Consider the following 15,777-nt stretch of genomic DNA (forward strand, 5'->3'; position numbering starts at 1 on the left):
TAGATCCTGGTTGACATTTCTAGTCACACTTTTGACCAGAAGGGAACGTGTTGCCTTGAAGAGAAAGATCCAGTCCTGGCAGGTTTTATGAACTTCTAACTGAAGAACTCTTGGTCTCTGAATAGTTAGTAGCAATGCCCAGGTACCTCGTTGATGACGTTGAGTGAGACCCATAGATTTGCAGGCTTTAGGTGAAACTCAACACACTTTAAACAATGGTGGCTATGGAGCAAAACTCCGCTCACCTGAGAGAAGTAGAGGAAAAAGCAAGGGGACTTTATGTTGCACCTTAGGTACCAACTTGTCTACAGGGGAATAGAGCACGAAGTGGGCTCTCGGGTTCTTCAGTTCTAGAACTTGGCTCTTGGATAGTATTTCTGGACCTGTTCTGGGCCACAGGGGAGCCCATTGTCCTGAAGGGTGGGTCCAAGGCAGAGCAGCATTCACTACAAGCTGACTGAAGAGACTTTGGGTCTTCAGGGAATGTCAGTGGTAGACTCATGGGCCTGTGGTGGAAGTGGTCATGGGGTGGGGTTCCTCTGCATTTGGAAAGGGGAGGGAAGACTGGAAAGAACTGCATCTTGTGATTTGAGTGCCAGTTCAACCACAGTACAATAGAACATCAGGTAACAACATCAGGTAACCTTCTAAGTTTGTTGACTCTAATCCCTGAAACCTGAATGGTACCTCAGGACACGCCCAGGTTAAGAGAAAACCTGTTGTACTAAACAGAAAGACACAGGCCTGGTTGATTTTGCCACTTGTTGATTGTAGAGCCTCAGGGCTTTGAGCTAACATAAGCAGTAGCCAGAAAGTGTTTCAGCAGGCCGCGGGTGAGACCCTGTGATGTGCAGGCTTCAGGTCTGATCCAGACATCATACTGATCGTGGCCACAAGGGTGCCTGTGTCTGTCACACCACTCCCAGCTCCAGGTGGCTCTGAAGAAAGAGAGAGACTCCATCCATTTGGGAGAAAGTAAGAGAAGAGGGCAAGAGTCTCTGCCTGGTAATATAGATAATTCATCTGGACTTGTCCAAGACCATTAGAGTGGTACCACTATGAGTCTGCAAGAACCACAACATTACTGGGGTTGAAGTGCCCCCTAAAGCAGACACAGCTTAGATTACAACCCCTAAGTCCTTTAAAATATCTGGAAAGTCTTCTCAGGAAGGATAGGCACAAACAAACCCAGACTGCAAAACTGCAATAAATGGATAACTATTTAATGACCAGGAACTAGAAAATATCTACAAGTATCAACATCATCCAGGAAATCAGAAACTCACCAAATGAACTAAATTAGTCACCAGAGACAAATCCTGAAAAAACAGAGATATGTAACCTTTCAGAGAATTCAAAAGAGCTATGTTGAGGAAACTCAATGAATTTCGAGATAACACAGAGAAAAATTCAGAATTTTATCAGATAAATTTAACAAAGAGATTGAAATAATTAAAAAGAATCAAGCAGAAATTCTGGAGCTGAAAAAATCCAATTTGCATACTGAATAATACATTAGAGTCTTTTAATAGCAGAATCAAGCAGAAGAAAGAATTAATGAACTTGAAGACAGCTTATCTGAAAATACACAGTAAGAGAAGACAAAAGACAAAGGCAAAAGAATAAAAAACAATGAATCGTGCCTACTGGATTAAGAAAATAACTCAAAAGGGCAAAACTAAGAGTTATTGGCCTTAAAGAGGAGGTGGAAAAAGAGATTAAGGTAGATAGTTTATTCAAAGGAATAGTAACAGGTGACCTTCTAAACCTAGAAAAAGATATCAATATCCAAGTACAAGAAGGACATAGAATACCCAGCAGATTTAACCCAAAGAAGACTAATTCAAGGCATTTAATAATCAAACTCCCAAAGGTCAAAGAAAAGGAAGGCTCCTGAAAGCAACAAGAGAAAAGAGACAAGTAACATAAAATGGATCACCAATATGTCTGGCAACACACTCTTCAGATGAAACCTTACAGGTCAGGAGAGAATGACATATTTAAACTTCTGAAAGAAAAAATCCTTTTACCCTATAGTAGTATATCTAACAAAAATATCTTTCACACATGAAGGAAAGATAAAGACTTTCTCAGAAAAACAAAAGCTGTGATATTTCATCAACACCAGACATCACCTGTAAGAAATGCTAAAGGAGGTACATCAATAAGAAAGAAAAGATGTTAATGAACAATAAGCAATAATCTGAAGTTCCAAAACTCACTGGAAATAGTAAGTGCACAGAAATACACAGAATATTATAGCACTCTAACTGTTGTGTAAACTACTCTGATTCTAAGTAGAAAGACTAAATGATGAACCAATTTAAAAAAATAACTACAACAAGCATTTAAAACAAAGATGGGAATATAAGATATAAGTAGTAACAATAATAAGTTAAAAATAGGAGGCAAATTTAAGGCACAGAGTCTTTATTCATTTTTTTAGCTTGTTTGTTTATGCAAACAATGTTAAATTGTTATCAGCTTAAAATAATGGATTATAAGATAGTATTTGCCATTCTCATGGTAACCTCAAATCAAAAAACATAAAATGAATAGAAAGATAATAAAAAGTAAGAAACAAAGCCATATAACCAGAGAAAATAACTTCCCCTAAAAGGAAAACAGAAGTAAGGAAAGAAGAAAGAGAAGATGACAAAATAACCAGAAAATAAATAACAAAATGGTAGGAGCAAATCCTTACTTATCCAAAATAACATTAAATGTAAAAGCACTAAACTCACCAATCAAATGACATAAAGTGACTCAATGGATAAATAAAACAAACAAGATGCATTGATCTGTTGCCTACAAGAACATACTTCACCTATAAAGACACACATGAACTGAAAATAAAGGGAAGGGAAAAGATATTACATTCCAATGAAAACCAAAATAAAAGAGAAGAAGTAGCTATACTTATATCAGAAAAAAATAGATTTCAAGACAAAGACTATCAAAACACACAAAGAAGGTCACTATACAATGATAAAGGGGTCAATTAAGCAAGAGAATATAACAAATTTAAATATATATGCACCCAACACTGGAACACCCAGATGTGTAAAGGAACTGTTATTTGAGCTAAGGAGAGACATAGGCCCTAACACAATAATAGCTGAGACTTCAACACTCCACTTTCAGCATTAGACAGATCATTCAGACAGAAAATTAACAAAAAATAATCATATTCAATCTGGATTAGAGGACAAATGGATCTAACAGATATTTACAGAATATTTCATTCAATGGCTGCAGAATACACATACTGTTCCTCAACACATGGATTATTTTTGAGGCTAGATGGTATGTTAGATCACAAAACAAATCCTTAAACATTCAAAAAATAAATGTTATGAACATCTTATCTGATCACAATATAATAAAACTAGAAATCAATAACAAGAGAAGAGGAAATTTGGAAACTATGCAAATACATGGAAATTAAACAATATAGTCTCAAATGACCAGTGAGTCAATAAAAACAATTAAGAAGTAAATTGTAAAATTGTGGGAAACAAATGATGATGGAAACACAACATACCAAAACCTAGGGAATACTACAAAAGCAGTACTAAGAGGGAAGTCTATATCCAAAAGTGCCTACATTGGAAAAGAAAAAGAATTCTTCAAATAAACAACCTGATGATACATCTTAAAGAACTAGAAAAGCAATAACAAATGAAACACAAAATTAGTAGAAGAAAAGATATAAAAGTCAAAGCAGTGATAAATGAAATTGAAATGAATAAAACACTATAAAAAATCAATAAAACAAAAAGTTGTTTTTAGAAAAGTTAAAAAAAAAAAAAGAATGAAACAGGGGCCGGGGAGCTTGGGTGCCATCTTGGAATTCTGTCTACTGCATATTCATAGTTAACTAAGAATTTTTTATTGCAAATAAATATTAATGTCATAAATAGATTTTTTATATCTATTGAGATAATAAAAAAAATTGACACACCTTTAAGCAGACTAAGAAAAAAGAAGATCCAAATAAATAAAATTGGAGATTAAAAAGGAGACATTATAACTGGTCGTGCAGAAATTCAAAGGATTATTAGTAGCTACTATGAGAAACCATATATAAATAAATTGGAAAATCTAGAAGAAATGAACAAATTCCTAATACATACAAACTACCAAAATTGAACCAGGAAGAAACCCAAAACCTGAACAGACCAATAACAAATAATGAGATCAAAACCATTATAAAAAGTCTCTCTAAAGAAAAGCCTGCAACCCAACGGCTTCACTGTTGATTTCAACCAAACATTTAAAAAAGAACTATTATTGATCCTACCCAAAATATCTTCAAAAATAGAGGAAAAGAAAATACTTCAAAACTCATTCTACAAGGCTGGTATTACCCTGACACCAAAACCAGAAAAAGAAATATCCCAAAAGAGAAAACTAAAGGCCAATATTTCTGATGAATATTGATGCAAAAATCCTCAACAAAATATTAGCTAACTAAATTCAACAATACTTTAAAAAGATCACTTATCATGACCAAGTGGGATTTATTCCTGGAATGCAAGGATGGTTCAATATACACAAATAAATCAATGTGGTATATCACATCAACAAAGTGAAGGATGAAAACCATATAATCATTTCAACTAATGCTGGAAAAGCATTTGATAAAATCCAACATCTCTTCCTGATAAAAACCCTCAAAAATCTGGGTACAGAAGGAACATATTTCAACATGATAAAAGCCATATATGATAGACTCACACTGGTATCATACTGAATGGGGAAAAACTGAAAGCCTCTCCTCTAAGATCTGGAACACAACAAGGATTCTCACTTGATCAGTGTTGTTCAGCATAGTACTGGGAGTCTTCGATAGAGCAATCAGACAAGAAAAATAAAGGGCATCAAAATTGAAATAGAAGAAGTCAAATTGTCCTTTTTTGTAGATGATATGAGATTGTATTTGGAAAAATCTAAGGACTCCACAAAAAAAAGTATTAAAGCTATTAACCAAATTCCAAAAAGTTGCAGGATACAAAGTCAATACACAAAAATTAGTAGCATTTTTATATGCCAACAGTGAACAACATGAAAAAAGTAAAAAGGCAATCCCATTTGCAATAGCCACGACTAATGTTAGATACTTAGGAATTAACTCAACCAAATAAGTGGAAGATATGCACAATAAAAATTATAAAACACTGAGAAAAGAAATTGAAGTGAAAAAATGGAAAAATATTTTGTTTATGGATTGGAAGTATCGATATTGTTAAAATGCTTATAATGCCCAAAGCAATATACAGATTGAATGCAATAACTATCAAAATACCAATGACAGACTTCACAAAAATATTTTAAACATTCTAAAATTTATATGGAGCCATACAAGAAGCAGAATAGCCAAAACTATCCTGATCAAAAGAAAGAAAACTAGAGGAATCATATTACCTGACTTCAAAGTACACTTCAGAGGAATAGAAATCAAAATAGCATGGTACTGGTATAAAAACAGACACGTAGACCAGTGGAACAGAATAGAGAACCCAGAATCAAATCCACACACCTACAGTGCACTAATATTCAACTAAGTGGCCAATAACATACACTAGAGAAAAGACAGTCTTTTCAATAAATGTTTCTAGGAAAACGATATATTCAGAATAATAAAACTGGAATCTTATCTCTTGCCATATACAGAAATCACACCAAAATTGATTAAAGACATACATCTAAAACATTTTAAACTATGAAATTCTTACAATAAAACATTGGGGAAAATCTACAGGACATTGGTTTGGGCAAAAGTTTTTCGAGCAATACCCCACAAGCACAGGAAATCAAAACAAAAATAGACAAATGTGATCATATCAAGTTAAAAAGCTACTGTGCAGCAAAAGAAAACAATCAATAAAGTGAAGAGACAACCACAGAATGAAATAATATATTTGAAAACTGCCCATCTGTCAAGGGATTAATAATCAGAATCTATGAGGAGATCAAACACTGTATTTAAAAAATTAATAATGAGACTAAAAATTAAAAAATATTTGAAGAGAAATTTCTCAAAAAGACATACAAATGGCAAATAGGCATGTGAAAAATGCTCAACATCATTTATAATCAGATAAATGCAAATCAAACATTTCAAATGGCTTTTATCCAAAAGTCACGCAATAATAAATGTTGGTGAGGATGTGGAGATAAACCCTCATACACTGTTAGTGGGAATGTATATTAGTAAAACCACTATAAAGAACAGTTTGGAGGTTTCCTCAAAACACTAAAAATTGAGGTACCCTGTGATCTATCAATCCCACCTCTGGGTATATATCCAAAACAATGAAAATCAGTATATTGAAGGGATATCTCCACTCCTATGTTTTTGGCAACACTGTTTACAGTAGCAAAGATTTGGAGCAACCTAAGTGTCCATCAACAGATAAATAGCTAGAGATAATGTGGTACATATGCACAATGAAGTACTATTTAGCCATAAAAAATGAGATTCTGTAATTTGCAACAACATGGAGGGAACTGGGTCATTATGCTAAGTGAAATAAGCCAGGCACAGAAGGATTAACATTACATGCTTTCGTTTATGTCTGGGATCTAACAATCAAAGCAACTAAACTCATTGAGATCGAGTGTAGAAGAATAGTTACCAGATGCTGGGAAGGGTAGTATGAGGGTAGGGTGAGGTGGGTATGCTTAATGGGTAAAAAAAAAAAAAATAGAAAGAATGTACAAGACCTAATATTTGATAGCAACTCAATAGGGTGACTACAGTTAATAATAATTGTATTGTACATTTAAAAATTACTAAAAGAGTATAATTGGATTGTTTTTAACACAAAGGATAAATGCTTAGAAGGATAGGTGCCTCATTTTACATGATGTGATAATTATGTATTGCATGCTTGTATCAAAACATCCCATGTACCCATAAATATATATGCTATGTAATACCCAAATTAAAATAAAAGATTTTTAAATATAGGTAAACCAATTATGCTCAAAAAGAATGAATCTGGATGCATCACACTTTTAAATTTCAAACTATATTACAAAGCTATAGAAATCACAACAGTATAGTACTGGTATAAAAACAGGCACATAGGCCAATAGATCAGAATACAGTGTGGAAACATATGATAAGCTATTCTTTGACAAGACCACTGATAATATATAATGGGTAAATGATATTTTCTTTAATAAACGGTGGTGGGAAACATGACATCACGTGCAAATGAATGAAATTGAACAATTTTTATACACTATATACATACAAAAATCAATTTAAATGTGTTAACTTAAAAAAAGACTTGAAACAATAAAACTCGTTAAAAATAACTTGCAAGAAAACCTCTTTGTCATTGGTCTCAGCAATGATTTTTAAAAATTTAACACTGAACACAGAGGCAAAAAGAACAAAATAAGAAAATGGGGCCACTTCAAACTAGTACATCTCTGCACAGCAAAAGAAACTGTCAACATAATGAAAAGGCAATTTACAGACTAGAGAAAAATACTTGTAAAGCACATATCTGATAATGGGTAATATCTAATATATATATATATATATGTAACTCATATTGGCAAAAAAGAACAAAATTAAAATAACTTGATTTTAAAATGTGCAAAGGACATAAATAAGCTTTTCCAAAGGCATACAAATGGCTGACAGGTATATGAAAAGGTGCTCAACATTACTAATCATGAGGCATATGAAAATCAAAACCACAACGGGATATCACCTCACACCTGTTAGAATAGCCATTCTCAAAAAGGGAAGAGTGTTGTCAAAATGGTAAAAGAAGGAGAACTCTTGTACAGTGTTTGGGGGAATGTAAATTGATCCAACCATTATGGGAAATAGCATGGTGATTACTCAAAACATTAAAAATATTAAAAAGAGACCTACCATAAGATCTAGGAACATACTTCTGGGTATCTATTCAAAGTAAGTAAAATCAATATCTTAGGAGATATTTGTACTCTCTTGTTTGTTGCAACATTATTCACAAAGATCACAATATAAAAACAATGTAAGTGTCCATGATGCATATACATATATAGTTATATATATAAAATAAAGTATTATTCAGACATTAAAGAAGAAAATCCTGCCATTTGCAACAACATGCATGAACCTTGGGGACATTAGGATAACTGAAAGAAGCCAGACACAGAAAGACAAATATTTTATGATCTCATTTATATGAGAAATCTAAAGAATCTAGCTCAGAATGACATATTTGTCTAATTTTTACCTGGTGACCAGCAGCTGGGAAAAAATAGACTGGGAGCGGTGGCTCACTCTTGTAATCCCAGCACTTTGGGAGGCTGAGGCAGGTGGATCACCTGAGGTCAGGAGTTCAAGACCAGACTGGTCAATGTGGTGAAACCCCATCTTTAGTAAAAATACAAAAATTAACAAGGTGTGGTGGTGCACGCCTGTAGTACCAGCTACTCTGGAGGCTCAGGCAGGAGAATTGCTTGAACCCAGGAGGTGGAGGTTGCAGTGAGCTGAGATTGTACCACTGCACTCCAGCCTGGGCAACAGAGTGAGACTCCATCTCAAAAAAATAAATAAATAAAATAAATAAATATAAAAGATAGTGGTTCTTCTGTTATGAGATGAATAAGCCCTGGGGACCTAATATACCGCATAGTGACTATAGTTAACAATACTGTATTTTATACCCAAAATTTCCTAAAAGAGTAGATTTCAGGTGTTTTTACCACACAAACACACACACACATACACACACACACAGACTCACACAGACATACACACTCACATGTGAGGTGATGGATTATGTTAATTAGCATCATTAGGATTATGTTAATTAGCATGATTGTGGTAATCATTTCAGAACACAATGTATACAACTATCAAAACATCATATTGTACTCCCTAAATATGTACAATACATTGTACTCCCTAAATTGTACATTGTTCTCCCTAAATATGTGCAATGTATACATATATCAAAACATCATATTGTACTCCCTAAATGTGTACAACTTTATGTCAATCATGCATTAATAAAGCTGAACAAAAAAGACACATATAAAATACCAATTATATGTTATTTTATGATTATATGTAAAAAAGACATCCAGATTTTTCTGACCCATGTGCCCATCTTGTCCACAATCACACAACTATGGTTATTTCAAGCAAAGTCTAGGTGCCACTGTTTTGACATGTAAAAGAAAAAATTGTTTAATTATTATAGTGGCATCCTACATGTACTAAAATACAGGACTGCTCATTTTTACAGTTAATGTTGGATTTTTATGTGGTTAATGTATTGGACTTAAGTTGGAACATTTTCTCTTTCTTCCTAGAACTCCTACATATTAATTGAGTAAATATGGTGGCCTGAAAAAAAAATTTACTTTTTAGTAATAGTCAAAGTTTTAAAAAACTTATAAAATTATGTTTTAAAACAGATAATGAATTGTATGTCTACAGATATATTGCACTCCTTGTTTGCTCTAATTATTTCATCTAGTGAACATCATTATGTGTGTGTCTTTGTGCATGTTCTCTCTGAGTGTGTCTGTGGGGGTGAGAGAGAGAGAGAGAGAGACTAAAAGAATCGCAGAATAGATATCAGTATTAGTCCATTCTCACTCTGCTAATGAAGACATACCCAAGACTGGGTAATATATAAAGGAAAGAGGTTTGATTGACTCTCAGTTCAGCATGGCTTGGGAGGCCTCAGGAAACTTACAATCATGGCAGAAGGGGAAGCAAACACATTCTTCTTCACATGGCAGCAGGAGAGAGAAGTGCTGAGCAAAGTTGGGGAGCAAGACGGAAATCCCCTTAAAAAAACATCAGGACCTGTGAGAACTAACTCACTGTCACAAGAACAGCATGAGGGTAACTGCACCCATGATTCAATTACCTCCAACCAGGTCCCTCCACGACATGTGGGGATTATGGTAACTACAATTCAAGATAAATTTGTGTGTGGACACAGCCAAACAATATCGTTCCACCCATGCTCCCTCCCAAATCTCATGTCCTCACATTTCAAAACACAGTCTGTTTGTTGGTCTAACTCAGATGCGGATAAAATATTATCAGTTTTATATAACGTAAGGCTTTAATGAGCAAGTAATTTAGTAACCACAACAACATGGAGCTTAGCAATGCTTGCTCCCTGAAAATAATAGAGCCTGTCCTGATGTTTGCAGCTGATAGGACTTACCCATGTAGTTTCTACCCAAAAGTACGGAACAAAAAGAGCAGAGACTGGAAGTAGTTTTTTTTTTTTTTTTTTTTTTCTGTCTCTGCCTGGAGATATGCAGGCCCAAGAGGCTAAAGGACAGAGACATTTCAGAGCCTGTTAGGTGTTTGATACATACAACGGTGATCAGAATTCATCAGATTAGCTATTTCACCCATGAAAACATCAGTATGAGGCTAGTACAGGACTAGTATAAGGTTGCATACTGCTAGTATGAAAGTGTGATGGTTAATTTTCCGAGATCAGACAAGGTCAGACACGCTCAGGATAGTGTGGTCATACACAGTGATGGGTAATTTTATGTGTTAAATTGGCTTGAATATGGAGCCCATTTTTCTGGGACAAACAGTATTCTAGATGTTGCTGTGGAGGTATTTTGTAGATGTAATTAACATTAAAAATCAATTGGCTTTCAATAAAGCAGATTACCCTCCATCATATGAGTGGGTTTCATTCAGTAAGTTGAACATCTTAATAGCAAAAACTAAGGTTTCTCAGACAATAAGGATATCTAAATTAAAACTGTAACATAGAAATCCTGCAGGCACATGAAGTACAAGAACTGTGGAGGCATCTAGGCAACCTCCATCTAGATTTCAAAGAATGCATCAGAGATCCTCAGGGTTCAGGCAGAGAACTTCCACAAGGGCCAGATTTCCACAGATATTCCCTACTAGGGCAATTACTAGTGGAACTATGGGAGTGATACCATCACAGAGGGTCTCTTCTAGGGCAATGCCCAGCAGAGCCAGAGAATCAGGACCAATGCAGAAAATCCCTAATGGGGCAATGCTTAGTGGAGTTATGGGGGCAGGGTTGCTTCTGAAACTCCAGAACTATAGAGCCACCGATGTGCATGGGAGTCACCACAGCATGGGAGAGTTGTAGGCACCCGACTCTAACCCATGGGAGCTGGTGGTTTGGCTGCTCCCAGCAAAGCCATTATGGTGGGGCTTCCTAGAGGCTTGGAAGCCCAACCAACACCCACCCAAATATGTCCAGAAGGCAGGACATGGAGTCTAAGAAGATTTTTCTCCAACCTAAGATTTAATGTTTTTTGCACTGTTGGGTTTTGGACTTACTTGGGACCTGTTATCCCTTTCTCCTTTCCTGTTTCTTCCTTTTGGAATGAGAATGTTTATCCTCTCTGTCCCTTCGTTGTATTCTGGGAAGCCCACAACTAGTTTTGTTTCACAGGCTCACAACTGAAGGACAATTTGTCTCAGGATAAAATACACCTTTGAGTTTCATAACTGATTTAGATAGTATTTATACGAGGCTGTGGACTTTAGACTTTTGAGTTAGGGCTAGAGGAAGTGACAATTTTGGAAGACTATTGGGATGTAATGACTGTATTTTGAATATAAAAATGACACACATTTAGGGGGACAGGGTAGAATGCTATGATTTAAATAGATATTTCCCTACAAAATTCATATATTGGAACCTAATATCCAATATGATAATATTAAAAGGTGGAGCTTTAGGAGAAGTGATTAAGTAATAAGGTATCCATCCTTATGAGTGAGAATAGTGCTTTTATAAAAGAGGTTGAAGGGAGTGGCCTATTCCTTGATTGCCCTTCCACCATGAGAGGACACATGATTTATCCCCTCTGGAAGATGCAGTATGAAGGCACAATATTAGTTGCAGAGGAAGCCCTTAAGAGACATTAAATCTGCTAGTCTCTTGATCTTAGAAATTCCAGATCCAGAAATGTGAGAAATAAATTTCTATTATTTATAAATTACCCAGTTTGTGGTATTTTTTATGGCAGAAGGAATGAACTGAGACATTCAGTGTCATTCTAACAATTGTGAACATGCCAATGAAAAGAAGAACAGGGAACTGGGGACCATTATTAGAGATGAAAGGAAGCCCAAGATGCGTGAAAAAAGAAATTCTAGGACAACAGTAGGCCTACTGAAACCCTTAAAATTGGAGTAGGAAGACAGAAGTTTCTTCAAGGGATATTTATTGTGGGGAAGAAATGAACATGAAGAAACAGGAGATGTATTTGATTGTTTTGAGATGATGTTTATATGATGTGTGGCAGACAATTGGCATTACTGAGGAAAGTGCTCAGAGAATGCTGAGCAAATGAACTAAAAATGCATTTTATTAGGAAAAACCAAATATTGGCAAAAAAAAAAAGTTGTCCAAAGTTTTTTCTTTCTTCTCTTTGTCTTTTTCTTTCTTTCTTTCGTGAGACAGAATCTAGCTCTGTCACCCAGGCTAGAGTGCAGTGACACAATCTCGGTTCACTGCAACCTCCGCCACCCAGGTTCAAGTAATTTTCATGCCTCAGTCTTCCAAGTAGCTGGGATTACAGGCATGTGCCATAATGCCTGGCTAACTTTTGTATTTTTCTGTAGAAACAGCATTTTGTCATTTTGGCCAGGCTGGTCTCGAACTCCTGATCTCAAGTGATCCACCTGCCTCAGCCTCCCAAACTGCTAGGATTACAGGCATGTGTCACCACACCCAGCCCCAATTTTCTCCATGTCTCATCATAGCAAAAATATTGTAAACAATTGGTACAAATTTAAATACAAACAAATATATATTTATATTGGAAATATGAGAGAATAAGTATGTTTGCATATGTGTCAATGAGTACTATGGTTTGAATGCACCTGTCCCTCCAAAATTCAAATGTTGGAATTTAAACTCCAAAGTGATGGTATTCCAGTGTGGGGTCTTTAGAAAATGATTGAATCACATGGGCTCTGCCCTTGTTAGTGGGATTAATGCACTTAAAAAAGAAGCTTCAAAGATTTGCTTAGCACTTTTGCTCTTGACCACGTGAAAACATAGTTTGAATGCTCTCTGGATGATGCAGCAACAAGGCATTATCTTGGAAGCAGAGAGCTGCCTCACCAGACACCAAAACTGCTGGCACTTTAATCTTGGAATTTCTGGCATCAAGAATGATAAGAAATACATTTATATTCTTTATAAATTATCCAGTATTAGGTATTTTCTTACTGTAGCACAAATGGGCTAAGACAGTGGGAAAACAGGTACCATAACAATTCAAACATTATGTTAATTAACTGTAAATAATTGACAAAACTTGTCATTTATTAAACACTTATATTGTGACATTGTGTTTTTGTAGCTGTTATAGAAGTGTCAAATCACTGAATCCTCAAATAAACCTGTGCCATATTCTTGTCTCCATTTTACAGAAAAGGAAACAGAGACACAAAGGGAATAAACAAGTAAGAATTTATCCACTACCTGTTACTATCTCCTCTTGCCCTAAAAGTGAATAATGAAGAGGGGTATAAAGATATGGTTTAGGCACATAACAAAATATGCCTAAATAGTGGACAATAGAAATATCTAGATAGTGACATTTCAGGGTAGGCAGTAGTGAGGCATGGGGCTGCTCTTTCTCATTATAATTCTGTAAGACTGTTTGATTTTCTAAATAATGTACATTATGTTAAAATAATAATAATTTAATAGAACAAAATAAAAATATGCCTGGTCTATATAATGTAGGCTCTTCTCTGTAGTGTTTGAGCATCTTCAGAATTTCCACTCAATTGTGACTACTTGATGATTTGTATAATATGTCCATGAAAAGCCAACCTAATTCTGAAATGCTTTTCAGCAAATGTAAATCTTTTACTTTATTGTTCTTTTTAGTTTAGTCATATGTTGAAGATACCTTTTATACACTTGGCAGGTAGGGAATGAGACTGTTGTCAGAAAATGTGTTATAACTATCATTGAAAAAAGTCACATTGTATTACATTTTTCTGTACATTGACAAAGTCTCTTTAATAGGATCATCAGGCAGTGATGCCATAAAAATAGGAGTTGGTTCCATGGTAGAAGTGACCTGACTGCCTCCCACAGAGGGAGTCAGGTCCCAGCTATCAATGAGGCTCATTTTGCAGGTGCTGAATTTGTCCCCAACATTCCCAATTATGTCTGAACCAATCAGAGTCCTTGTGAAAGAAGCAGCTGGTCAAATTGCATATTCATTACTGTACAGTATTGGAAATGGATGTGTCTTTGGTAAAAAACAGCCTACAATTCTTTTGCTGATGCATATCACCCCTATGATGAGTGTCCTGGATGGTGTCCTAATGAAACTGCAAGACTGTGCCCTTTCCCTTTGGAAAGATGTCACTGCAGCAGACAAAGAAGAGCTGGTCTTCAAAGACTTGGATGTGGCCATTTTTGTGGGCCAAGAAGGGAAGGCATCCATGCCAAGAAGGGAAGGCATGGAGAAGAAAGATTTATTTAAAGCACATGTGAAAATCTTCAAATGCCAAGTTGCAGCCTTGAAGAAATATACCAAGATGTTAGTTAAATTTATCATAATAGAAAATCCAGTTAATACCATCTGCCTGATTTTCTTCATGTCAGCTCCATCTATCCCCAAGAACTTCAGTTGCTTGATTCATTTGAATCACAACTGAGATGAAGCACAAATCACTCTTAAACTTGGTGTGACTGCTGAAAATGCAAAGAATGTCATTATCTAGGGAGACCATTCCTCAATTCAGTATCCAGATGTCAACCATGCCAAGGAGAATTGCAAGAAAAGGAAATTAGTGTTTATGAAGCTCTGAAAGATGACAGTTGGCTCAGGGAGAATTCATCATGACTGCAGCAGCATGATGCTGCTTTCATCAAAGCTTGAATACTATCCAGTGCAATATCTGCCATAAAACCTATCTCTGACTGTCAGAGATATCTGGTTTGAAACACCAGAGGGTGAGTTTGTGTCCATGGGTGTTACCGCTGATGGCAGCTCTTTTGGTATGCCTGATGATCTGCTGCTCTGCTGTGATAATCAAGAATGAGACCTGGAAGTTTAAGTTCTCCCTATTAATGATTTCTCATGTAAGGAGATGGATCTTACTGCAAAGGAGCTACTTATGAAGTATTGGACAATAAACTAGTTTTGAAGTTCTTTTATTTGCCTTACTAGAAAATCATTTTGATGTTACTAAATGTGCCAAAGCTCAAGAACCTAAATAGCATCTTTGACTCTAGTACCAAATAATAATAATGTTATACTTAAATTACATGTAAAGAAAACATATTAAAGAGTATGTGCTTCTTGGTACATATTTGTAAATGACAATTTATTATGCTGTTACTGCTGCATTTTAAATAAATATATACTCAAATGAAAAATAATAAAATATACTAAAAGTATTGGAAAGAGTTTTAAAATGTATTAAGCAGAAACATTTGCAATTGTCTGCAGTGTACTATATGTCTAAGCAAAAGCAACATCTTTTGGGAATGTCTCTAACCTTAAGGGAGGCTGCCTAGAATTGAGAAAAGAGAAAGAAAAAGAAAGGCATTTTTAGACTGAGGAGGTGGGAAAGTCCTAGGCATCAGCTGTGCTTCAATTCAAGCCTGGATAAAAATTAGTTCAGATTGGAGCAGCGAATTAAGGCCTCAAAGGGATTTTTCAAAAGAAAGTAGATCATAGCTCATCTCAGATACTTGAAAGTATTGCAATTCATTTTATTACACTCAAAGGTTTGGGGGTAAACTT

At 35.4% G+C, this 15,777-nt stretch overlaps 1 pseudogene; it reads left to right on the plus strand.

The window, feature by feature from the left end:
* Window positions 1-14,185: 14,185 nt before the first annotated feature.
* On the plus strand, window positions 14,186-15,248 carry LOC100449267 (malate dehydrogenase, cytoplasmic-like; annotated as a pseudogene).
* Window positions 15,249-15,777: the final 529 nt, after the last annotated feature.

The sequence above is a fragment of the Pongo abelii genome, chromosome X (genome assembly GCF_028885655.2).
Source record: "Pongo abelii isolate AG06213 chromosome X, NHGRI_mPonAbe1-v2.0_pri, whole genome shotgun sequence".
NCBI lineage: Eukaryota > Metazoa > Chordata > Mammalia > Primates > Hominidae > Pongo > Pongo abelii.